This window comes from Cebus imitator, unplaced genomic scaffold (assembly GCF_001604975.1).
Source record: "Cebus imitator isolate Cc_AM_T3 unplaced genomic scaffold, Cebus_imitator-1.0 Scaffold250, whole genome shotgun sequence".
NCBI classification, from domain to species: Eukaryota; Metazoa; Chordata; class Mammalia; order Primates; family Cebidae; genus Cebus; species Cebus imitator.
The window spans coordinates 2,766,638-2,775,992 of record NW_016107565.1 but is presented as its reverse complement, the minus strand read 5'-3'; the positions used below and the strand labels follow the sequence as shown (position 1 = coordinate 2,775,992).

Below are 9,355 nucleotides of genomic sequence, written 5' to 3'. Positions count from 1 at the left end.
AATAGAAAGATAGACACAAATAAAGGAAGAAATGGGGTACAAGGAGACAGAAAGAGGGAGAAAAAAGAAAGAGCAGGGATAGGCAAGAGATAGTGATCTGGTGTTTCATACTGCGGTGGATGGAGAAGCAGTGTGTGTGGTGGGCGTATTTCTTTGTGGTCAGAACCAAATTCAGAACTACCTGGGGAACCTGTTGCAAGACCTGAACCTGGGCCAGAAGCCAAGGGAAAGAGAAAGTTGCCCAAACAAAAAGGGAGAAGTTTCCACCCGTCAGAAAGAGAAATCTCTAGGTTGGTCCGTGGCTGGAGAGCTGTCCGTGGTGCTGACTCCTCCTCATTTGGATTCCAGTGGAGACTTGGAGGAGCTCTGCACCATCTGCTGCTCCTCTCTTTCCTCTCGTCTCAGTCCTGACCTCCTGAGACCCAGGATAATTCCTGCTAGCTCTATGTCTTCCCCTCTCTTTCTCCATTCCTCTTTGTCTATTAAATAATTTTTCTCAGGTTCCCAGTTCATCACTCAAACACTTCTATTTTGTTTCAAGACTCCTTCCAATTAGTTTAGTGGCTCCTAGATTGTTCTAGGCCTCCCTGGTGATCACATCTCCCTCCTATCATCCTTTGAATTAATAAACAAACAAACAAACAAAAAAAACATACAGTGGCAATCATAAAAGCAGACAGCATTCACTGAGCACTCACTAGGTGTCAGGGAGCAGTCTGAGTGCCTTTGCATACATTAACTCTTGTGCAGTCTAAGTGCCTTTGCAAACATTAACTGATTACAATTCCACATCAACCCTGTTAGATAGGTAGATATATTGTTATTCTATTAAACAGACAAGGAATTGAGGCTTAAGGGGTAAGTATTTTGGCCAAGACCACACAGTCACAGGACTCCAACCTCTCTCTAGCCTGCACGTCTACTGAATCTGGCTCTTTATATTTTCCATCATCTTTTCCTATGCCTTCCTGCCCTTCCGTGTGGTCACTTTAATGCTTTCTATTCTTGCCTCATTTTCAAGGGACTAGGACTCTGCATTGCTGATTTGGCTTAATCAGAAGGGAAGCAAAGTAAACAAACATACAGAATGTGCACTGTGTGGGAATTTAGATCATACGAGGGCTTTATTTTCCGCTTCAGGGAGAGGCCCCATGTTAGGGACCTCTCAGGCTGATTGCGGAGTCTTTTGGTTTTTATTTTCATGTCTCAGTCCCTGTACCCTCACCCCTTCTCCGCCTCTGGTGGTCTCCAGAGAACTTCGCGTCCCCTCAGCTTCTCACTCCTACATCCTGCCTACGTAGAGAAGCTCTTGCTTCATTCTGGGAGGTTATGTGGGCTCTCGCCTACACACCAAGAGAAACAAACAGTGCCAAACACTCACAGAGAGACGCGCAGACACAAGCGGACCCACATGGGCACCTCCCGAGACAAAACCCGCATTCGATGGATACACGCGGCCATGGGAACACCCCGGGCCCCAGAAACACTCAGGTACTCGTGGCGCACACAGTACAGTCACGCTCAAGAGCGCCAGGATCCTGGGGTTGCGCAGATACACGGTCCCTTCGGATGCTCGTGCACATAGACACAACACCCGACACCCCCAGACCCACGAAACTCCCCACAGTTCAGCCCCCAGCCCCCTCCTGCCCCCCCTCCAGGCGGCCTTCCGACTCTCCTCCTCTCGCTTCTCCTCCTCCTCCGCCTAAAGATGTACAAAACACTCCTCTGAAGCAAGCCTGCGCTCGGCTCCTCCCTCCCCGCCCCCCGGCCTCTGCTCCCCCATTCATTTTCGGCAGTCGCCGGCTAAGTCCCTCCCCCCGCATAGCCCGGCCTCCGCTGCTCCCCGCCGGAGACCGCGGCGCACTTGGACTTCCCTCTCCATTCGCCAGCCGCCGCGCTCCCGGTCCCCACGGCTGCAAACTGATCCGGCGCGGGGGGAGGAGGAGAGCGCAGGCGAGCGAACCCGCGAGAGAGGGAGAGAGCGAGCAAGAGCGAGCCAGAGCGAGGAGAGCGCCAGAGCCAGGAGGCAGAGGGAGTGGGGAGCGCCTTCCGGAGCCGGGATTCATGCCTGTCCTCGGGACCAGCGAAGGGGACTTGACGGCTGAGTATGAGCCAGGCTGCTAGGAGCCAGGTACCCCCACGCCTGCAGTCCCCGCGCCGTCCCCGGAATGCGAGCTGGACGCAGGGCTCTCCCAAGTTCCCACCGAGCCGAATAAAAAGCGTCCGCCCGCAGCTCTCCGCCAAAGACGGACATTGACTCCAGGTAAGGCGGCGCCGGGTAGAGCACCCTGCAGCCCCGCTGCCCTTGGACCCGGCCCCGGACCGCATTCGGGGCACCTCCCGCGCGCCCCGCCCCTCCCCCTCCCGGCACCCTCGTCCGATGGTCACCTGGCCACCCCGCCGCCTCCAAGTCTTCTCCGGCTCCAGGGAAGGGGTTCCTGCGCCCAGGGCTGGAAGGGTTAACTGCGGGTTGGAGTGAGTGGTGTGTGTGTCCCCGCGCGCTCCCGACGTGTGCACCATGGTGGGAACTTGGTGTGGTGCTAGTGTGAGTGTGCGTGTGCGGCGTCGTTTGCGTTTGATGCGTGTGTTTGTGGTGTGTGTGTGTGTATGGGAGGGGTGAAGAGAGAGAGGTTCTATAACCTACTTACGGCGCGATGTGTGTGTGCATGTTTGTACGTATGTGTTTGTATGTGTGCGCTTGTGTGTCTTTTTAATGAGATCTCTCCAGGTTACACGGAATGGGACCCCTTTACTATAAGATCACGTAGTCATCGGGAAACCCACTGTGGACTTCCTCTAGGGGCTCTGGGCTTGGGATTTAGGGAGAATTATGGGGCTGTATGTAGATGACACCTTATTTAGCCCAGCGTTGGTACCCTTGAAGGAAAATTCCTCCAAACGATGGAATCCTGCTACGCTGGGACCCACCGCTTAGTATGAAAGAGACATGGCCAAGCCCCGAGACAAATGAGACGCTGTCACTTTAAATTCCACACTGGGCAGACTCCAGGATTCTGATGGGAATTTGGAGACACTGGATAGTGGGTGACAGAGAAAGGGGGAAGTCGGTGTTGGGCTCCTTATCTGGGGATTGGCAAGTCTGGGATAGGGATCTACCCTGCCTCCCTCTTGGCAATCAACACAGCCCCTCAGGCTTCTGGTGCTTTGGGGGAGGATCTGGGCAAGTTTGCATGGATCCCCCTTAGGGAAAAGGAGAAAGCGTCCTCGGGGACTTGCTTATCCATCACAGATGCAAAGGGTCTCAGAGGAAATTTCATTTAAGGGCAGCTCTGGATGATATGGAAGGAGATGGATGGGGCACTTTCCTAAGATAGATTCATCTTTCCCCATTTCAGTCAGGGAAGCCCCCAGAGAATCTCTTCCTAAATATGCCTCTCCATGGCTCCACTGGAGTTAGAAGGATATTGGGAGAAGGCAGAGAGGTGGGGGGAGACAGAGAGAGAGAGAGAAAGAGAGAGAGAATTATTTCAGTACTGGGAGAGATCTACGATTTGAAAAGGGGCTGTGAGTGGGGAACCCATGACAGAATGTGGCAGTAATTGACTTAAATTGCTGTCGGTTTGCACATTGCATCTCTCACTTGGCACCAAAATACTGTCAAGGGCAGGTGGGCGGTGGAAGAATCTCAGCCAGAAAAGCAGTTTGGGTCAAGGCCCTCTTTCTTGTTTCCTCCACCTCCTGGGAGGCTCTCTAGGTAGGTCCCTCTGCCACCCTGCCTTGGTACTGTTGGGCTTGGGCTCTGGGGCCAGCCATTGATTTGATTCCCAGCTGCCTCTTAAAGGCTTGCCCTACTCAGCAAAAATGCTGAGTTTTACTGCTGTTAGCATGGCTTCCAGACTCGGCAGCTGTTACTTTCTCAAGGTAAGCGGCAGCCGTTCTGCTCTCAGGCAGGGAGGCTAGGAGAAGAAAAGGGCTGTGACACTGGGACACAGCTTCGCATTTAGCTCAGCTTGGAGGGGCCACTGAAAACCTTAGGGGAAAAAAGTAGAAATATACTTGGCGTAAAAAATTTACACATATATATTCTAGGAAAAAATCTATATATCTACATATATACACACGCATATATATGTGTGTATGTGTATATATATATATATATATATATATATATTTCTGGGGAGAGATAAAAGCGAACGTATTTGTAGGAACCTGCCCTGGTGGGTGGGTACTACCTGCAGGCACTTGCAGACATACCATTCTCTGTCCAGAGGCTGATACCTCAGGCTGAAGCCTTCACACAGCCACAGAAAATCTCCTTTAGGAAAATCATGTCAGAGCAGAGCTCCCTTGATTATCTTGGGTAGGAGGTATTAGGGCCTAGGAGGAGACCCCTTTTGGGGAACTGCCTCCTTTACTCTCTTTCCAAATTCGTAGACAATTGAAGCTGGAAGGAATGTTAAAGAGCAGAAAGACAGGACCCTGTGGCCTAAAGAGGGAATGAGAATTCCCCAACATTTGGTAGTGAGTTAGTGGCATGCCCAGGACTAGAATCTAGGCTTATCAGCTAGATCAATACCCTTTCTACTCTTCCCATACTGCCTGGGACTGTATACTGCTCACACCCCTGTGCTGCCACCCTGCCACCATGATCCCAAGCCAGACAATTGCTTGTCGTCCCTCATCAAACTTCATATTTTCAGAGCTGGATTTCAAGATTTTTCTATCTGGAAACATGACCCCAAAGAGAAAAGGTCCAATGCACGTGCACACACACACACACACACACACACACAGACACATGGGATGGTGGGGGCGGGGAAGAGAGACAGAGAGAGGGAGAGAAACATAGATTCCTTTTCCAGTATCTTTAGAGAATTACCCAGGTAAGGACTCAGTACTGACTATGACTAGTAGGCAGACCCCAGCAAAGTGTCTGGTCTGTATCTGAGCTTTTTATTAAGAAATGCACTGCTTTCTAGAGAGCAAAATGTACACCTATCCACCAATGCAAATGCTTCGGGCAAACTAATTTCTTTATATTAATTAGAATCTCACCCCTATACATTTCTACATGTTATAGGCACAGGAGCACATGCAAGCACACATGCATAGGTGTGCTTACACACATGTGGACACAAAGATCCAGAAACTTTTTCTACTTGCTACATTTCCAAAAAAGAGAACCTCCACACCAGATTGTGTTCTCTCATATAAAGCATCTCCCATGTGAAGACTAGGACTCACGAACTCCAGGGAAGGAGAAACGTAAAGCCCTGTGAAAGAGAGACCCTGGAGAAGTCAGAATTGAGTTCACTCAAAAGTGTGCTCTTAGACTTCTAGATAACTCTTTCGGGGTGCTGGCAAGTACTGAAAAACATGGGGGGTTTTAGGCCCATCCGCAATAGAGCCTTTTCCATGCAGGATTTTCCGGGGCTAGATGGCACTTTAGCTCCCAGAAGGGGGAGCTGTGACTCCATTTCAACCAAGGAGAAACGGCTCAGAGATTCCAAATCAGCTGTTGGGCCCCCGTTGAGTTTAGACGACCCAGCTGTGGCTGCAATGAATGCCTTTGCCTCTGGTACAGGCAGCGACTGTAAAAACACCCTACCCTGATCAGTTCAAATTCAACATCTCTTTCTTAGTGCATGCAAGAGTTTATGTTATTGATCATAAAGTCCTTTATTTTTCTGTAAAGGTCTTTGCCCAAAGGTCCTTCAGTTGTGCAATGAGACATCTTTTGCTTTGCAACCTCTCTCGTTCCTCCTCCCAATTTCTTAGAGGAAATCACCAGTACATTATCACTTGAACAGGCCATCAAGGTTAGACATACCCTACCCTTCTTTTCCTGCTTTTCCCTTGCTGAAATGCAGCTTAACAAATGGGCTGCTGAACTATTGGAAACCATGTTAAAGACAAGATGGAGGTCATGTGAAAAAGACAAGTCCCTACATGTCATTCTTCAAATAATTTCTCCAGTAGTGCTCCCTTCTGCAAAGACCATCTTTATTATTCTTTCCTCCATGTCCTGCATTTGGCCATGACTTTTAACAAAATTCTACCCATATTTCAACATCTAGCTCAAATGACCCTTCTAAGGAATCTTCTCAATACCTTATTTTGGAATTAATCTCTTTATCACTCGATGTTTGTGTACCATTTTATCTGAAACTCTATTTTAGTTTGTGTCTCCGTTTGCCCTGCTTTATAGCGCCTGGGGTATAGGTCTATCTTACCCTCTTCAGGATGGTCTAAGAAGCATCTTTATATTCCAGGGTCTGACACAGAGTAGTTGCTTTATAAATATTTGCCCTTGCATTTCATGTTGCATCTCAATAGCAGCTGTCCTCTCTCCGTCTCTCACACTTTCTAGCTGACAATTGCTTCATATTCATTTAAAGCAATACCGTTATGGCATTTTTGCCCATATCAAGAATATGACGATTCCAATGATAATACAGACAGATAAAAATTAGACCCTACTTGGAAGTGAACATTGACTTCCTGTAATCCAAGGTCTTTAGTTTTGTTCTCTCATATAGTCCTTCTTTCCTCTGAGTGGGGCAGATACGGCCCCTTTTACAGAAGAGGAAAATGAAGCCCTGGCTGGATAGACTCCTTGACCAAGGTCACACAACCATCACAGCTAGCATTTGAATCTGTCTTCTTTCCTGCATCATCACTGCTGTTTTCACTGGATCACTGAGTTAATGGTAACTGTTATGAATGACTGGCAACATTGGTTTGTTCAATAGATGCTAGGAATAGCTGGGACGTATTATGAACTCTTTGAAATGATGGTAGGAAGTTGTCATGGAGCCACTGGATCAAAGAAAACCTCTGAAGGTTTCTCAATAGCTAAACTTTTCTCCATTTTCAGGAATGACAAGTCCTTTTTGTGATGCCAATAATGCATGACCGTTCAGTCTCAGTTTTAGTACTTTTAGTGACAGCAAGTTCATTACCGCACAAACCAGCCTATGTCATATTTGAAGAGCTTTGTTGGAATATTTTCTTACTTTGCCCCTAAATCATCCTTCTATCCATGTGTCTCTGAAATTGTACAAGTGTAATTCACTTCCAGTTATCAGTTCTTCAAATATTATGAAAACGTAATTATTTCATAACTATTTTCTTTCAGAATAGAGGGAATTGTCTTCACAGCCCTGTCTTCTGTAGCCTCTGCTTGGAGGCCTCTTGGCACCCTCAATACTGTCCTAGGGGAATTGTCAAGTTTACCTCACTTTTAGGGCTTACATGCCACAACAAAAGGGAAGGATGACCTGAAATTGAGTGAGGATTTATTCAACAAATATTTATTGGGTGCCTACTGTTTGCCAAACATTGCTGTAGACAAGCTGTCAAATAGAACTGTCAGTGATGATGGACATCTTTTCCGGGCTGTCCAATATGGTAGCCACTACCCATGTATGATTACTGAACACTTGGAATGTCGACAGTGTTGCTGAGGAACTGAATATTTAATTTAACTTATATTAATTTTTATTTTGATTTACATAGCTATATGTGGTTCGTGGCTACTGAATTGAATAGCGTAGATCTGGACTTTGGAAATGTAGCATGAACGTGGTCTTGTTTCCATGAAGCTCCCACTGTAGTGGAGAGAGACGGATAATCAATGAGTAAACAAATTGATAAGCAAAATAATTTTATTAAATGTCGCACCACCAATTATGGCAATAAGCTAGAAAGGAATGTGAATGGTATAATTTTAGATAGAGTAGCCAGAAGAATCCTTCTCTGAGAAAGTTATATTGGAACTGAGGTTTAAATGAGAAGGAACCAGCTATGTGATTTTGTGGGTAAAGAGCATTAGAGGCAGAGAGAAGAATAAAATGGGGTCGGCCAGGTTTGGTAGCTCATGCTTGTAATCCCTGCACTTTAGGGGGCTGAGGTGGGAGGATCACTTGAGCCCAGGTGTTTGAGACCAGCCTGGGAAACATAGCAAGACCCCATTTCTACAAACATAGTAATAATAATAAAACCAGCTGGGCACCTATAGTCATAGCTATTTAGTAGGCTGAGGTTGAGATCACTTGAGCCTGAGAGATTGAGGCTGCAGTGGTCTGTGACTGCACTGCCACACTACAGCTGGGCAGCAGAGTAAGACCCTGTTTCAAAAAACAAAACAAAACAAACCACAGCATCACCTCATTGGGACAAGCTGAGGAAGTCCAAGAGATGGACTAGCTGCCAGTGTGGCTGAAGCTTTCAACTTCGGAAATTGACACGAAAGTGAATTAGGAAGGTGGGCAGGGCAGATCACAATGGGCTGTACAAGAGAGTGAGAAGTTTTGACATCTTTTCCTTGTCATCTCTGGTTGTAAGGCAGAGAGTTTGAGGACTAAGGAGAGTTTGAGAATTGACAGAAGGTCATTGTCAGGTACTCTTGGTGGGTTTTTATGATGTCCATTTTAAATCAAATTTCAAGTTTTCTCATTTTAATTTCTAGTCCTGCTCTGAATGTCATACCTTGGAGATACATCAATCTAAACGGTGGAAGAGAAACAAGAGTAGGGGAAATGGATAGAAAAGGGAGAAAAGAATGAATATGTGTGGATAAAGTAATTAAATGGAGTCTTGTGAAAAAGGATGAAAGCTGGAAGTGTTCACTTTGAATCAGCAAATATTTATTGCATCTCTTGTCTTGGAAAGGCTTTGGACAAAGTGACTTGGGCGTTATGGTGATCAATCTTGCTAGGGGCTGACAATCTAATAGTACAGATCTGCAAATTTATAAATAATTATTCGTGATAAATTGATAATTGTCACTTGAGAAGGTCTGGGAGACTTTTGGGTAAGGGAAAGTCTAAAGGAAGACACATCAGTAGTGATAGTGGTGAGGAGGATGTCGACGGTAACTATAAGTCTCAAGATCACAGGCTGTATCTTTTTGTTGTATATCCCCATTAATTCAGAATTTCATACAATAAGAGCACAGGGACTCAGGGTACTTGATTCCAGTCCTGGCTCCTATAACTATATATCTAGACCTCCTTAAGAGCATATCTTTCTCTCTCCAGACTTGCCTTCTGTAAATTTAGAAGGACCCAGCTGTGGCTTCCTTCATTGAAGGTCTATTGCCTGACTCTATGAAAATGTTGCGGTCAGGTACAGTGGCTTACACCTGTAATCCCAGCACTTTGGGAGGCTGAGGTGGGCAGATCACAAGGTCAGGAGGTTAAGACCAGCCTGACGGACATGGTGAAATCCCGTCTCTACTAAAAATACAAAAAATAGCCGGGCGTAGTGGCATGCATCTGTAATCCAGTTACTCAGGAGGCTGAGGCAGGAGAATTGCTTGAACCTGGGAGCTGGAGATTGCAGTGAGCCGAGATTACACCATTGTAGTCCAGCCTGGATGACAGAGTGA

At 46.8% G+C, this 9,355-nt stretch overlaps 1 protein-coding gene across 1 annotated transcript in view; it reads left to right on the top strand.

Annotated features, from left to right (window-relative positions):
* Window positions 1-1,827: 1,827 nt before the first annotated feature.
* Window positions 1,828-9,355, top strand: part of LOC108282751 (BMP/retinoic acid-inducible neural-specific protein 1) — a 169,396-nt gene continuing 161,868 nt past the window's right edge. The window contains exon 1 of the mRNA XM_017498752.2: window positions 1,828-2,266. The gene's annotated coding sequence lies outside the window, so the exon portion shown is untranslated. The remainder of the gene's footprint in view (window positions 2,267-9,355) is intronic.